The sequence below is a fragment of the Patiria miniata genome, unplaced genomic scaffold (assembly GCF_015706575.1).
Source record: "Patiria miniata isolate m_02_andy unplaced genomic scaffold, ASM1570657v1 HiC_scaffold_1, whole genome shotgun sequence".
Taxonomy (NCBI): Eukaryota; Metazoa; Echinodermata; class Asteroidea; order Valvatida; family Asterinidae; genus Patiria; species Patiria miniata.
The window spans coordinates 2,776,611-2,792,302 of record NW_024037047.1 but is presented as its reverse complement, the minus strand read 5'-3'; positions in this window follow the sequence as shown (position 1 = coordinate 2,792,302).

The window sequence follows — 15,692 nt, the reverse complement described above, 5'->3', positions numbered from 1 at the left end:
AAATGCACCAGAAACTTCAACGTTTTCCATAGCCGGCATCACAAACAAAGTCAGTTTTTGACCCAAAATCCATTTTCACCAGATTTGCCCAAAAGTTCACACAAAGTGCCTAGAGGCCAGCACTGAATTCCCTGAAGACTGCAACTCGTTAAATTCAGTATCCAGGGAGAAAAGACATTTTTTCACTGTTTACAAAATGCGCCAGAAACTTCAACATTTTCAATAGCCGGCATCATCGAAAAATTCATTTTTTGACCCAAAAATCCATTTGCACCAGATTCGCCAAAAAGTTCAAACCAGGTGCACAGAGGCCAGCAATGAATTCCCTGAAGAATGCAACTAATTAAATTCAGTATCTAGTGAGAAAAGAAAATTTTATGACTGTTTACAAAATGCACCAGAAACTTCAACGTTTTTCATAGCCGGCATCATCGAAAAAGTCAGTTTTTGACCCAAAAATCCATATTCACCAGATTTGCCCAAAAGTTCAAACGAGGTGCCTAGAGGCCAGCACTGAATTCCCTGAAGACTGAAATTCGTTAAATTCAGTATCCAGTGAGAAAAGAAAATTGTATGACTGTTTATAAAATGCACCAGAAACTTCAACGTTTTCCATAGCCGGCATCATCGAAAAAGTCAGTTTTTGACCCAAAAATCCATATTCACCAGATTTGCCCAAAAGTTCACACGAGGTGCGTAGAGGCCAGCACTGAATTCCCTGAAGACTGAAACTCGTTAAATTCAGTATCCAGTGAGAAAAGAAAATTGTATGACTGTTTACAAAATGCACCAGAAACTTCAACGTTTTCCATAGCCGGCATCATCGAAAAAGTCAGTTTTTGACCCAAAAATCCATATTCACCAGATTTGCCCAAAAGTTCACACGAGGTGCCTAGAGGCCAGAAATGAATTCCCTGAAGACTGCAACTCATTAAATTCAGTATCTAGTGAGAAAAGAAAATTTTATGACTGTTTACAAAATGCACCAGAAACTTCAACGTTTTCCATAGCCGGCATCATCGAAAAATTCAGTTTTTGACCCAAAAATCCATTTGCACCAGATTCGCCCAAAAGTTCACACCAGGTGCCTAGAGGCCAGAATTGCATTCCCTGAAGACTGCAACTCATTAAATTCAGTATCAAATGAGAAAAGAAAATGTTATGACTGTTTACAAAATGCACCAAAAACTTCAACGTTTTCCATAGCCGGCATTATTAAAAAAGTCAGTTTTGACCCAAAAATCCATTTTCACCAGATTTGCAGAAAAGTTCACACCAGGTGCCTAGCGGCCAGCATTGAATTCCCTGAAGAATGCAACCCGTTAAAATCAGTATCGAGTGAGAAAAGAAAATTTTATGACTGTTTACAAAATGCACCAGAAACTTCAATGTTTTCCATAGCCGGCATCATCGAAAAAGTCAGTTTTTGACCCAAAAATCTATTTCCACCAGATATGCCCAAAAAATCACGCCAGGTGCCTAGAGGCCAGAATTGCATTCCCTGAAGACTGCAACTCGTTAAATTCAGAATCCAGTGAGAAAAGAAAATGTTATGACTGTTTACAAAATGCACCAGAAACTTCAACGTTTTCCATAGCAGGCATCATAAAAAAAGTCATTTTTTGACCCAAAAATCCATATTCACCAGATTTGCCCAAAAGTTCACACGAGGTGCCTAGAGGCCAGAATTGAATTCCCTGAAGACTGCAACTCGTTCAATTCAGTATCCAGTGAGAAAACAAAATGTTATGACTGTTTACCAAATGCACCAGAAACTTCAATGTTTTCCATAGCCGGCATCATCGAAAAAGTCAGTTTTTGAACCAAAACTCCATTTGCACGAGATTCACCCACAAATTCACACCAGGTGCCTAGAGGCCAGAATTGCATTCATTGAAGACTGCAACTCGTTAAATTCAGTATCCAGTGAGAAAAGAAATTTCGATGACTGTTTACAAAATGCACCAGAAACTTCAACGTTTTCCATAGCCGGCATCATCGAAAAAGTCAGTTTTTGACCCAAAACTCCATTTGCACCAGATTCACCAAAAAATTAACACCAGGTGCCTAGAGGCCACAATTGCATTCCCTGAAGACTGCAACTCGTTAAATTCAGTATCCAGTGAGAAAAGAAAATTTTATGACTGTTTACAAAATGCACCAGAAACTTCAACGTTTTCCATAGCCGGCATCATCGAAAAAGTCAGTTTTTGACCCAAGAATCCATATTCACAGATTTGCCCAAAAGTTCACACGACGTGCCTAAAGGCCAGCAATGAATTCCCTGAAGACTGCAACTCGTTAAATTCAGTATCTGGTGAGAGAAGAAAATTTTATGACTGTTTACAAAATGCACCAGAAATTTCAACGTTTTCCATAGCCGGCATCATCGAAAAAAGTCAGTTTTTGACCCAAAAATCCATATTCACCAGATTTGCCCAAAAGTTCACACGAGGTGCCTAGAGGCCAGCAATGAATTCCCTGAAGACTGCAACTCATTAAATTCAGTGTCTAGTGAGAAAAGAAAGTTTTATGACTGTTAACAAATTGCACCAGAAACTTCAACGTTTTCCATAGCCGGCATCATAAAAAAAAGTCAGTTTTTGACCCAAAAATCCATTTTCACCAGATTTGCCGAAAAGTTCACACGAGGTGCCTACAGGCCAGAAAAATCTATTTCCACCAGATATGCCCAAAAAATCACGCCAGGTGCCTAGAGGCCAGAATTGCATTCCCTGAAGACTGCAACTCGTTAAATTCAGAATCCAGTGAGAAAAGAAAATGTTATGACTGTTTACAAAATGCACCAGAAACTTCAACATTTTCCATAGCTGGCATCATCGAGAAAGTCAGTTTTTGACCCAAAAATCCATATTCACCAGATTTGCCCAAAAGTTCACACGAGGTGCCTAGAGGCCAGAATTGCATTCCCTGAAGACTGCAACTTGTTAAATTCAGTATCCAGCGAAAAAAGAAAATTTTAGGACTGTTTACAAAATTCCTGAGAAACTTCAACCTTTTTTCATAGCCGGCATCATCGAAAAAGTCATTTTTTGACCCAAAAATCCATATTCACCAGATTTGCCCAAAATTTCACACGAGGTGCCTAGAGGCCAGCACTGAATTCCCTGATGACTGCAACTTGTTAAATTCAGTATCTAGTGAGAAAAGAAAATGTTATGACTGTTTACAAAATGCACCAGAAACTTCAATGTTTTCCATAGCCGGCATCATCGAAAAAGTCATTTTTTGACCCAAAAATCCATTTGCACCAGATTTGCCCAAAAGTTCACACGAGGTGCCTAGAGGTCAGCACTGAATTCCCTGAAGACTGCAACTTGTTAAATTCAGTATCCAGAGAGAAAAGAAAATTTAATGACTGTTTAAAGAATGCACCAGAAACTTCAATGTTTTCCATAGCCGGCATCATTGAAAAAGGCAGTTTTTGACCCAAAAATCCATATTCAACTGATTTTCCCAAAAGTTCACACGAGGTGCCTAGAGGCCAGCACTGAATTCCCGGAAGACTGCAACTCATTAAATTCAGTATCCAGTGAGAAATGAAAATGTTATGACTGTTTACAAAATGCACCAGAAACTTCAACGTTTTCCATAGCCAGCATCATAAAAAAAGTCAGTTTTTGACCCAAAAATCCATTTGCACAAGATTCGCCCAAAAGTTCACACGAGGTGCCTAGAGGCCAGAATTGAATTCCCTGAAGACTGCAACTCGTTAAAATCAGTATCCAGTGAGAAAAGAAAATTGTGTGACTGTTAACAAAATGCACCAGAAACTTCAACGTTTTCTATAGCCGGCATCATCGAAAAATTCAGTTTTTGACCCAAAAATCCATTTGCACCAGATTCGCCCACAAGTTCACACCAGGTGCCTAGAGGCCAGAATTGCATTCCCTGAAGACTGCAACCCATTAAAATCAGTATCAAATGAGAAAAGAAAATGTTATGACTGTTTACAAAATGCAACAAAAACTTCAATGTTTTCCATAGCCGGCATCATCGAAAAAGTCAGTTTTCGACCCAAAAATCCATATTCACCAGATTTGCCCAAAAGTTCACACGAGGTGCCTAGAGGCCAGCACTGAATTCCCGGAAGACTGCAACTCGTTAAATTCAGTATCCAGTGAGAAAAGAAAATGTTATGACTGTTTACAAAATGCACCAGAAACTTCAACGTTTTCCATAGCCGGCATCATAAAAAAAGTCAGTTTTTGACCCAAAAATCCATTTGCACCAGATTCACCCAAAAGTTCATAACAGGTGCCTAGGGGCCAGAATTGCATTCCCTGAAGACTGCAACACGTTAAATTCAGTATCCAGTGAGAAAAGAAAATGTTATGACTGTTTAGAAAATGCACCAGAAACTTCAACGTTTTCCATAGCAGGCATCATAAAAAAAAATCAGTTTTTGACACAAAAATCCATATTCACCAGATTTGCCCAAAAGTTCACACGAGGTGCCTAGAGGCCAGAATTGAATTCCCTAAAGACTGCAACCTGTTAAAATCAATATCCAGTGAGAAAAGAAAATTTCATGGCTGTTTACAAAATGCACCAGAAACTTCAACATTTTCCATAGTCAGCATCATCAAAAAAGTCAGTTTTTGACCCAAAAAATCATATTCACCAGATTTGCCCAATAGTTTACACGAGGTGCCTAGAGTCCAGCACTGAATTCCCTGAAGACGGCAACTCATTAAATTCAGTATCCAGTGAGAAAAGAAAATTTTATGACTGTTTACAAAATGCACCAGAAACTTCAACATTTTCCATAGCTGGCATCATCGAAAAAGTCAGTTTTTGACCCAAAAATCCATATTCACCAGATTTGCCCAAAAGTTCACACGAGGTGCCTAGAGGCCAGAATTGCATTCCCTGAAGACTGCAACTCGTTAAATTCAGTATCCAGCGAAAAAAGAAAATTTAAGGACTGTTTACAAAATTCCTGAGAAACTTCAACGTTTTCCATAGCCGGCATCATTGAAAAAGTCATTTTTTGACCCAAAAATCCATATTCACCAGATTTGCCCAAAATTTCACACGAGGTGCCTAGAGGCCAGCACTGAATTCCCTGATGACTGCAACTTGTTAAATTCAGTATCTAGTGAGAAAAGAAAATGTTATGACTGTTTACAAAATGCACCAGAAACTTCAATGTTTTCCATAGCCGGCATCATCGAAAAAGTCAGTTTTTGACCCAAAAATCCATATTCACCAGATTTGCCCAAAAGTTCACACGAGGTGCCTAGAGGTCAGCACTGAATTCCCTGAAGACTGCAACTTGTTAAATTCAGTATCCAGTGAGAAAAGAAAATGTTATGACTGTTTACAAAATGCACCAGAAACTTCAACGTTTTCCATAGCCGGCATCATCGAAAAAGTCAGTTTTTGACCCAAAAATCCATATTCACCAGATTTGCCCAAAAGTTCAAACGAGGTGCCAAGAGGTCAGCAATGAATTCCCTGCAGACTGAAACTCATTAAATTCAGTATCTAGTGAGAAAAGACAATTTTAGGACTGTTTACAAAATGCACCAGAAACTTCTACGTTTTCCATAGCCGGCATCATAAAAAAAGTCAGTTTTGGACCCAAAAATCCATATTCACCAGATTTGCCCAAAAGTTCACACCAGGTGCCTAGAGGTCAGAATTGCATTCCCTGCAGACTGCAAGTCGTTAAATTCAGTATCCAGTGAGAAAAGAAAATTTTATGACTGTTTACAAAATTCCTCAGAACCTTCAACGTTTTCCATAGCTGGCATCATCGAAAAAGTCAGTTTTTGACCCAAATATCCATATTCACCAGATTTGCCCAAAAGTTCACACGAGGTGCCTATAGGCCAGCACTGAATTCCCTGCTGACTGCAACTCGTTAAATTCAGTATCCAGTGAGAAAAGAAAATTTTATAACTGTTTACAAAATGCACCAGAAACTTCAACATTTGCCATAGCCGGCATCATCGAAAAAGTCGGTTTTTGACCCAAAAATCTATTTCCACCAGATATGCCCAAAAATCACACCAGGTGCCTAGAGGCCAGAATTGCATTCCCTGAAGATTGCAACTCGTTAAATTAAGAATCCAGTGAGAAAAGAAAATGTTATGACTGCTTACAAAATGCACCAGAAACTTCAATGTTTTCCATAGCCGGCATCATCGAAAAAGTCAGTTTTTGACCCAAAAATCCATATTCACCAGATTTGCCCAAAAGTTCACACGAGGTGCCTAGAGGTCAGCACTGAATTCCCTGAAGACTGCAACTTGTTAAATTCAGTATCCAGTGAGAAAAGAAAATTTTATGACTGTTTACAAAATTCCTCAGAACCTTCAACGTTTTCCATAGCTGGCATCATCGAAAAAGTCAGTTTTTGACCCAAACATCCATATTCACCAGATTTGCCCAAAAGTTCACACGAGGTGCCTACAGGCCAGCACTGAATTCCCTGCAGACTGCAACTCGTTAAATTCAGTATCCAGTGAGAAAAGAAAATTTTATAACTGTTTACAAAATGCACCAGAAACTTCAACATTTTCCATAGCCGGCATCATCGAAAAAGTCGGTTTTTGACCCAAAAATCCATATTCAACAGATTTGCCCAAAAGTTCACACGAGGTGCCTAGAGGTCAGCACTGAATTCCCTGAAGACTGCAACTTGTTAAATTCAGTATCCAGAGAGAAAAGAAAATTTAATGACTGTTTAAAGAATGCACCAGAAACTTCAACATTTTCCATAGCCGGCATCATCGAAAAAGGCAGTTTTTGACCCAAAAATCCATATTCAACTGATTTTCCCAAAAGTTCACACGAGGTGCCTAGAGGCCAGCACTGAATTCCCGGAAGACTGCAACTCGTTAAATTCAGTATCCAGTGAGAAAAGAAAATTTTATGACTGTTTACGAAATTCCTCAGAAACTTCAACGTTTTCCATAGCCGGCATCATCGAAAAAGTCAGTTTTTGACCCAAAAATCCATATTCACCAGATTTGCCCGAAATTTCACACGAGGTGCCTAGAGGCAAGAATTGCATTCCCTGAAGACCGCAACTCATTAAATTCAGTATCCAGTGAGAAATGAAAATGTTATGACTGTTTACAAAATGCACCAGAAACTTCAACGTTTTCCATAGCCAGCATCATAAAAAAAGTCAGTTTTTGACCCAAAAATCCATTTGCACAAGATTCGCCCAAAAGTTCACACGAGGTGCCTAGAGGCCAGCACTGAATTCCCGGAAGACTGCAACTCGTTAAATTCAGTATCCAGTGAGAAAAGAAAATGTTATGACTGTTTACAAAATGCACCAGAAACTTCAACGTTTTCCATAGCCGGCATCATAAAAAAAGTCAGTTTTTGACCCAAAAATCCATTTGCACCAGATTCACCCAAAAGTTCACACCAGGTGCCTAGAGGCCAGAATTGCATTCCCTGAAGACTGCAACTCGTTAAATTCAGTATCTAGTGAGAAAAGAAAATTTTATGACTGTTTACAAAATTCCTCAGAAACTTCAACGTTTTCCATAGCCAGCATCATCGAAAAAGTCAGTTTTTGACCCAAAAATCCATATTCACCAGATTTGCCCAAAAGTTCACACGAGGTGCCTAGAGGTCAGCACTGAATTCCCTGAAGACTGCAACTTGTTAAATTCAGTATCCAGTGAGAAAAGAAAATTTTATGACTGTTTACAAAATGCACCAGAAACTTCAACATTTTCCATAGCTGGCATCATCGAAAAAGTCAGTTTTTGACCCAAAAATCCATTTGCACCAGATTCACCCAAAAGTTCACACCAGGTGCCTATAGGCCAGAATTGCATTCCCTGCAGATTGGAACTTGTTAAATTCAGTATCCAGTGAGAAAAGAAAATTTAATGACTGTTTAAAGAATGCACCAGAAACTTCAACATTTTCCATAGCCGGCATCATCGAAAAAGGAAGTTTTTGACCCAAAAATCCATATTCAACTGATTTGCCCAAAAGTTCACACGAGGTGCCTAGAGGCCAGCACTGAATTCCCGGAAGACTGCAACTCGTTAAATTCAGTATCCAGTGAGAAAAGAAAATTTTATGACTGTTTACAAAATTCCTCAGAAACTTCAACGTTTTCCATAGCCGGCATCATCGAAAAAGTCAGTTTTTGACCCAAAAATCCATATTCACCAGATTTGCCCAAAAGTTCACACGAGGTGCCTAGAGGCCAGCATTGAATTCCCGGAAGACTGCAACTCGTTAAATTCAGTATCCAGTGAGAAAAGAAAATTTTATGACTGTTTACAAAATTCATCAGAAACTTCAACGTTTTCCATTGCCGGCATCATAAAAAAAGTCAGTTTTTGACCCAAAAATCCATTTGCACCAGATTCACCCAAAAGTTCACACCAGGTGTCTAGAGGCCAGAATTGCATTCCCTGAAGACTGCAACTCGTTAAATTCAGTATCTAGTGAGAAAAGAAAATTTTATGACTGTTTACAAAATTCCTCAGAAACTTCAACGTTTTCCATAGCCGGCATCATCGAAAAAGTCAGTTTTTGACCCAAAAATCCATATTCACCAGATTGCCCAAAAGTTCACACGAGGTGCCTAGAGGTCAGCACTGAATTCCCTGAAGACTGCAACTTGTTAAATTCAGTATCCAGTGAGAAAAGAAAATGTTATGACTGTTTACAAAATGCACCAGAAACTTCAACATTTTCCATAGCCGGCATCATCGAAAAAGTCGGTTTTTGACCCAAAAATCCATATTCAACAGATTTGCCCAAAATTTCACACCAGGTGCCTAGAAGCCAGCATAGAATTCCCGGAAGACTGCAACTCGTTAAATTCAGTATCCAGTGAGAAAAGAAAATTTTATGACTGTTTACAAAATGCACCAGGAACTTCAACATTTTCCATAGCCGGCATCATCGAAAAAGTCAGTTTTTGACCCAAAAATCCATTTGCACCAGATTCACCCAAAAGTTCACACCAGGTGCCTAGAGGCCAGAATTGCATTCCCTGCAGACTGGAACTTGTTAAATTCAGTATCCAGTGAGAAAAGAAAATTTAATGACTGTTTAAAGAATGCACCAGAAACTTCAACATTTTCCATAGCTGGCATCATCGAAAAAGGCAGTTTTTGACCCAAAAATCCATATTCACCAGATTTGCCCAAAAGTTCACACAAGGTGCCTAGAGGCCAGCTCTGAATTCCCTGCAGACTGCAACTCGTTGAATTCAGTATCCAGTGAGAAAAGAAAATTTTATGACTGTTTACAAAATGCACCAGAAACTTCAACATTTTCCATAGCCGGCATCATCGAAAAAGTCAGTTTTTGACCCAAAAATCCATATTCACCAGATCTGCCCAAAAGTTCACACGAGGTGCCTAGAGGCCAGAATTGCATTCCCTGAAGACTGCAACTCGTTAAATTCAGTATCCAGCGAGAAAAGAAAATTTTAGGACTGTTTACAAAATTCCTGAGAAACTTCAACGTTTTCCATAGCCAGCATCATCGAAAAAGTCAGTTTTTGACCCAAAAATCCATATTCACCAGATTTGCCCAAAAGTTCACACGAGGTGCCTAGAGGTCAGCACTGAATTCCCTGAAGACTGCAACTCGTTAAATTCAGTATCCAGGAAGAAAAGAAAATTTTATGACTGTTTACAAAATGCACCAGAAACTTCAACATTTTCCATAGCCGGCATCATCGAGAAAGTCGGTTTTTGACACAAAAATCCATATTCAACAGATTTGCCCAAAAGTTCACACCAGGTGCCTAGAGGCCAGCATTGAATTCCCGGAAGACTGCAACTCGTTAAATTCAGTATCCAGTGAGAAAAGAAAATTTTATGACTGTTTACAAAATGCACCAGAAATTTCAACATTTTCCATAGCCGGCATCATCGAAAAAGTCAGTTTTTGACCCAAAAATCCATTTGCACCAGATTCACCCAAAAGTTCACACCAGGTGCCTAGAGGTCAGAATTGCATTCCCTGCAGACTGGAACTTGTTAAATTCAGTATCCAGTGAGAAAGAAAATTTAATGACTGTTTAAAGAATGCACCAGAAACTTCAACATTTTCCATAGCCGGAATCATCGAAAAAGGCAGTTTTTGACCCAAAAATCCATATTCAAGATTTGCCCAAAAGTTCACACGAGGTGCCTAGAGGCCAGCACTGAATACCCGGAAGACTGCAACTCGTTAAATTCAGTATCCAGTGAGAAAAGAAAATTTTATGACTGTTTACAAAATGCACCAGAAACTTCAACGTTTTCCATAGCCGGCATCATCGAAAAAGTCAGTTTTTGACCCAAAAATCCATATTCACCAGATTTGCCCAAAATTTCACACGAGGTGCCTAGAGGACAGCACTGAATTCCCTGAAGACTGCAACTCATTAAATGAAGTATCTAGTGAGAAAAGAAAATGTTATGACTGTTTACAAAATGCACCAGAAACTTCAACGTTTTCCATAGCCGGCATCATAAAAAAAGTCAGTTTTTGACCCAAAAATCCATTTGCACCAGATTCACCCAAAAGTTCACACCAGGTGCCTAGAGGCCAGAATTGCATTCCCTGAAGACTGCAACTCGTTAAATTCAGTATCTAGTGAGAAAAGAAAATTTTATGACTGTTTACAAAATTCCTCAGAAACTTCAACGTTTTCCATAGCCGGCATCATCGAAAAAGTCAGTTTTTGACCCAAAAATCCATATTCACCAGATTTGCCCAAAAGTTCACACGAGGTGCCTAAGGTCAGCACTGAATTCCCTGAAGACTGCAACTTGTTAAAGTCAGTATCCAGTGAGAAAAGAAAATTTTATGACTGTTTACAAAATGCACCAGAAACTTCAATGTTTTCCATAGCCGGCATCATCGAAAAAGTCAGTTTTTGACCCAAAAATCCATATTCACCAGATTTGCCCAAAAGTTCACACGAGGTGCCTAGAGGCCAGCACTGAATTCCCGGAAGACTGCAACTCGTTAAATTCAGTATCCAGTGAGAAAAGAAAATTTTATGACTGTTTACAAAATGCACCAGAAACTTCAACGTTTTCCATAGCCGGCATCATAAAAAAAGTCAGTTTTTGACCCAAAAATCCATTTGCACCAGATTCACCCAAAAGTTCACACCAGGTGCCTAGAGGCCAGAATTGCATTCCCTGAAGACTGCAACTCGTTAAATTCAGTATCTAGTGAGAAAAGAAAATTTATGACTGTTTACAAAATGCCTCAGAAACTTCAACGTTTTCCATAGCCGGCATCATCGAAAAAGTCAGTTTTTGACCCAAAAATCCATATTCACCAGATTTGCCCAAAAGTTCACACGAGGTGCCTAGAGGTCAGCACTGAATTCCCTGAAGACTGCAACTTGTTAAATTCAGTATCCAGTGAGAAAAGAAAATGTTATGACTGTTTACAAAATGCACCAGAAACTTCAACATTTTCCATAGCCGGCATCATCGAAAAAGTCAGTTTTTGACCCAAAAATCCATATTCACCAGATTTGCCCAAAAGTTCACACGAGGTGCCTAGAGGCCAGCATTGAATCCCTGAAGACTGCAACTCGTTAAATTCAGTATCCAGTGAGAAAAGAAAATTTTATGACTGTTTACAAAATTCCTCAGAAACTTCAACGTTTTCCATAGCCGGCATCATCGAAAAAGTCAGTTTTTGACCCAAAAATCCATATTCACCAGATTTGCCCAAAATTTCACACGAGGTGCCTAGAGGCCAGCACTGAATTCCCTGAAGACTGCAACTCATTAAATTCAGTATCTAGTGAGAAAAGAAAATGTTATGACTGTTTACAAAATGCACCAGAAACTTCAACGTTTTCCATAGCCGGCATCATAAAAAAAGTCAGTTTTTGACCCAAAAATCCATTTGCACCAGATTCACCCAAAAGTTCACACCAGGTGCCTAGAGGCCAGAATTGCATTCCCTGAAGACTGCAACTCGTTAAATTCAGTATCTAGTGAGAAAAGAAAATTTTATGACTGTTTACAAAATTCCTCAGAAACTTCAACGTTTTCCATAGCCGGCATCATCGAAAAAGTCAGTTTTTGACCCAAAAATCCATATTCACCAGATTTGCCCAAAAGTTCACACGAGGTGCCTAAAGGCCAGCACTGAATTCCCTGAAGACTGCAACTTGTTAAATTCAGTATCCAGTGAGAAAAGAAAATTTTATGACTGTTTACAAAATGCACCAGAAACTTCAATGTTTTCCATAGCCGGCATCATCGAAAAAGTCAGTTTTTGACCCAAAAATCCATATTCACCAGATTTGCCCAAAAGTTCACACGAGGTGCCTAGAGGCCAGCACTGAATTCCCTGAAGACTGCAACTCGTTAAATTCAGTATCCAGTGAGAAAAGAAAATTTTATGACTGTTTACAAAATGCACCAGAAACTTCAACATTTTCCATAGCCGGCATCATCGAAAAAGTCAGTTTTTGACCCAAAAATCCATATTCAACAGATTTGCCCAAAAGTTCACACGAGGTGCCTAGAGGCCAGCACTGAATTCCCTGAAGACTGCAACTCGTTAAATTCAGTATCCAGTGAGAAAAGAAAATTTTATGACTGTTTACAAAATTCCTCAGAAACTTCAACGTTTTCCATAGCCGGCATCATCGAAAAAGTCAGTTTTTGACCCAAAAATCCATATTCACCAGATTTGCCCAAAATTTCACACGAGGTGCCTAGAGGCCAGCACTGAATTCCCTGAAGACTGCAACTCATTAAATTCAGTATCTAGTGAGAAAAGAAAATGTTATGACTGTTTACAAAATGCACCAGAAACTTCAACGTTTTCCATAGCCGGCATCATAAAAAAAGTCAGTTTTAAACCCAAAAATCCATTTGCACCAGATTCACCCAAAAGTTCACACCAGGTGCCTAGAGGCCAGAATTGCATTCCCTGAAGACTGCAACTCGTTAAATTCAGTATCTAGTGAGAAAAGAAAATTTTATGACTGTTTACAAAATTCCTCAGAAACTTCAACGTTTTCCATAGCCGGCATCATCGAAAAAGTCAGTTTTTGACCCAAAAATCCATATTCACCAGATTTGCCCAAAAGTTCACACGAGGTGCCTAGAGGTCAGCACTGAATTCCCTGAAGACTGCAACTTGTTAAATTCAGTATCCAGTGAGAAAAGAAAATTTTATGACTGTTTACAAAATGCACCAGAAACTTCAATGTTTTCCATAGCCGGCATCATCGAAAAAGTCAGTTTTTGACCCAAAAATCCATATTCACCAGATTTGCCCAAAAGTTCACACGAGGTGCCTAGAGGCCAGCACTGAATTCCCTGAAGACTGCAACTCGTTAAATTCAGTATCCAGTGAGAAAAGAAAATTTTATGACTGTTTACAAAATGCACCAGAAACTTCAATGTTTTCCATAGCCGGCATCATCGAAAAAGTCAGTTTTTGACCCAAAAATCCATATTCACCAGATTTGCCCAAAAGTTCACACGAGGTGCCTAGAGGCCAGCACTGAATTCCCTGAAGACTGCAACTTGTTAAATTCAGTATCCAGTGAGAAAAGAAAATGTTATGACTGTTTACAAAATGCACCAGAAACTTCAACGTTTTCCATAGCCAGCATCATCGAAAAAGTCAGTTTTTGACCCAAAAATCCATATTCACCAGATTTGCCCAAAAGTTCACACGAGGTGCCTAGAGGCCAGCACTGAATTCCCTGAAGACTGCAACTTGTTAAATTCAGTATCCAGTGAGAAAAGAAAATGTTATGACTGTTTACAAAATGCACCAGAAACTTCAACGTTTTCCATAGCCGGCATCATCGAAAAAGTCAGTTTTTGACCCAAAAATCCATATTCAACAGATTTGCCCAAAAGTTCACACCAGGTGCCTAGAGGCCAGCATAGAATTCCCTGAAGACTGCAACTCGTTAAATTCAGTATCCAGTGAGAAAAGAAAATTTTATGACTGTTTACAAAATGCACCAGAAACTTCAACATTTTCCATAGCCGGCATCATCGAAAAAGTCAGTTTTTGACCCAAAAATCCATATTCACCAGATTTGCCCAAAAGTTCACACGAGGTGCCTAGAGGCCAGAATTGCATTCCCTGAAGACTGCAACTCGTTAAATTCAGTATCCAGTGAGAAAAGAAAATTTTAGGACTGTTTACAAATTGCCCAGAAACTTCAACGTTTTCCATAGCCGGCATCATCGAAAAAGTCAGTTTTTGACCCAAAAATCCATATTCACCAGATTTGCCCAAAAGTTCACACGAGGTGCCTAGAGGCCAGCATTGAATTCCCTGAAGACTGCAACTCGTTAAATTCAGTATCCAGTGAGAAAAGAAAATTTTATGACTGTTTACAAAATGCACCAGAAACTTCAACATTTTCCATAGCCGGCATCATCGAAAAAGTCAGTTTTTGACCCAAAAATCCATTTGCACCAGATTCACCCAAAAGTTCACACCAGGTGCCTAGAGGCCAGAATTGCATTCCCTGAAGACTGCAACTTGTTAAATTCAGTATCCAGTGAGAAAAGAAAATTTAATGACTGTTTACAAAATGCACCAGAAACTTCAACATTTTCCATAGCCGGCATCATCGAAAAAGTCAGTTTTTGACCCAAAAATCCATATTCACCAGATTTGCCCAAAAGTTCACACAAGGTGCCTAGAGGCCAGAATTGCATTCCCTGAAGACTGCAACTCGTTAAATTCAGTATCCAGTGAGAAAAGAAAATTTTATGACTGTTTACAAAATGCACCAGAAACTTCAATGTTTTCCATAGCCGGCATCATCTAAAAAGTCAGTTTTTGACCCAAAAATCCATATTCACCAGATTTGCCCAAAAGTTCACACGAGGTGCCTAGAGGCCAGCACTGAATTCCCTGAAGACTGCAACTCATTAAATTCAGTATCAGTGAGAAAAGAAAATTTTATGACTGTTTACAAAATGCACCAGAAACTTCAATGTTTTCCATAGCCGGCATCATCGAAAAAGTCAGTTTTTGACCCAAAAATCCATATTCACCAGATTTGCCCAAAAGTTCACACGAGGTGCCTAGAGGCCAGCACTGAATTCCCTGAAGACTGCAACTCATTAAATTCAGTATCTAGTGAGAAAAGAAAATGTTATGACTGTTTACAAAATGCACCAGAAACTTCAACGTTTTCCATAGCCGGCATCATAAAAAAATTCAGTTTTTGACCCAAAAATACATATTCACCAGATTTGCCCAAAAGTTCACACGAGGTGCCTAGAGGCCAGCAATGAATTCCCTGAAGACTGCAACTCGTTAAATTCAGTATCCAGTGAGAAAAGAAAATTTATGACTGTTTACAAAATTCATCAGAAACTTCAACGTTTTCCATAGCCGGCATCATAGAAAAAGTCAGTTTTTGACCCAAAAATCCATATTCACCAGATTTGCCCAAAAGTTCACACAAGGTGCCTAGAGACCAGCAATGAATTCCCTGAAGACTGCAACTCATTAAATTCAGTATCTAGTGAGAAAAGAAAATTTTATGACTGTTTACAAAATGCACCAGAAACTTCAACGTTTTCCATAGCCGGCATCATCAAAAAAAGTCAGTTTTTGACCCAAAAATCCATATTCACCAGATTTGCCAAAAGTTCACACGAGGTGCCTAGAGGCCAGCAATGAATTCCCTGAAGACTGCAACTCATTAAATTCAGTAT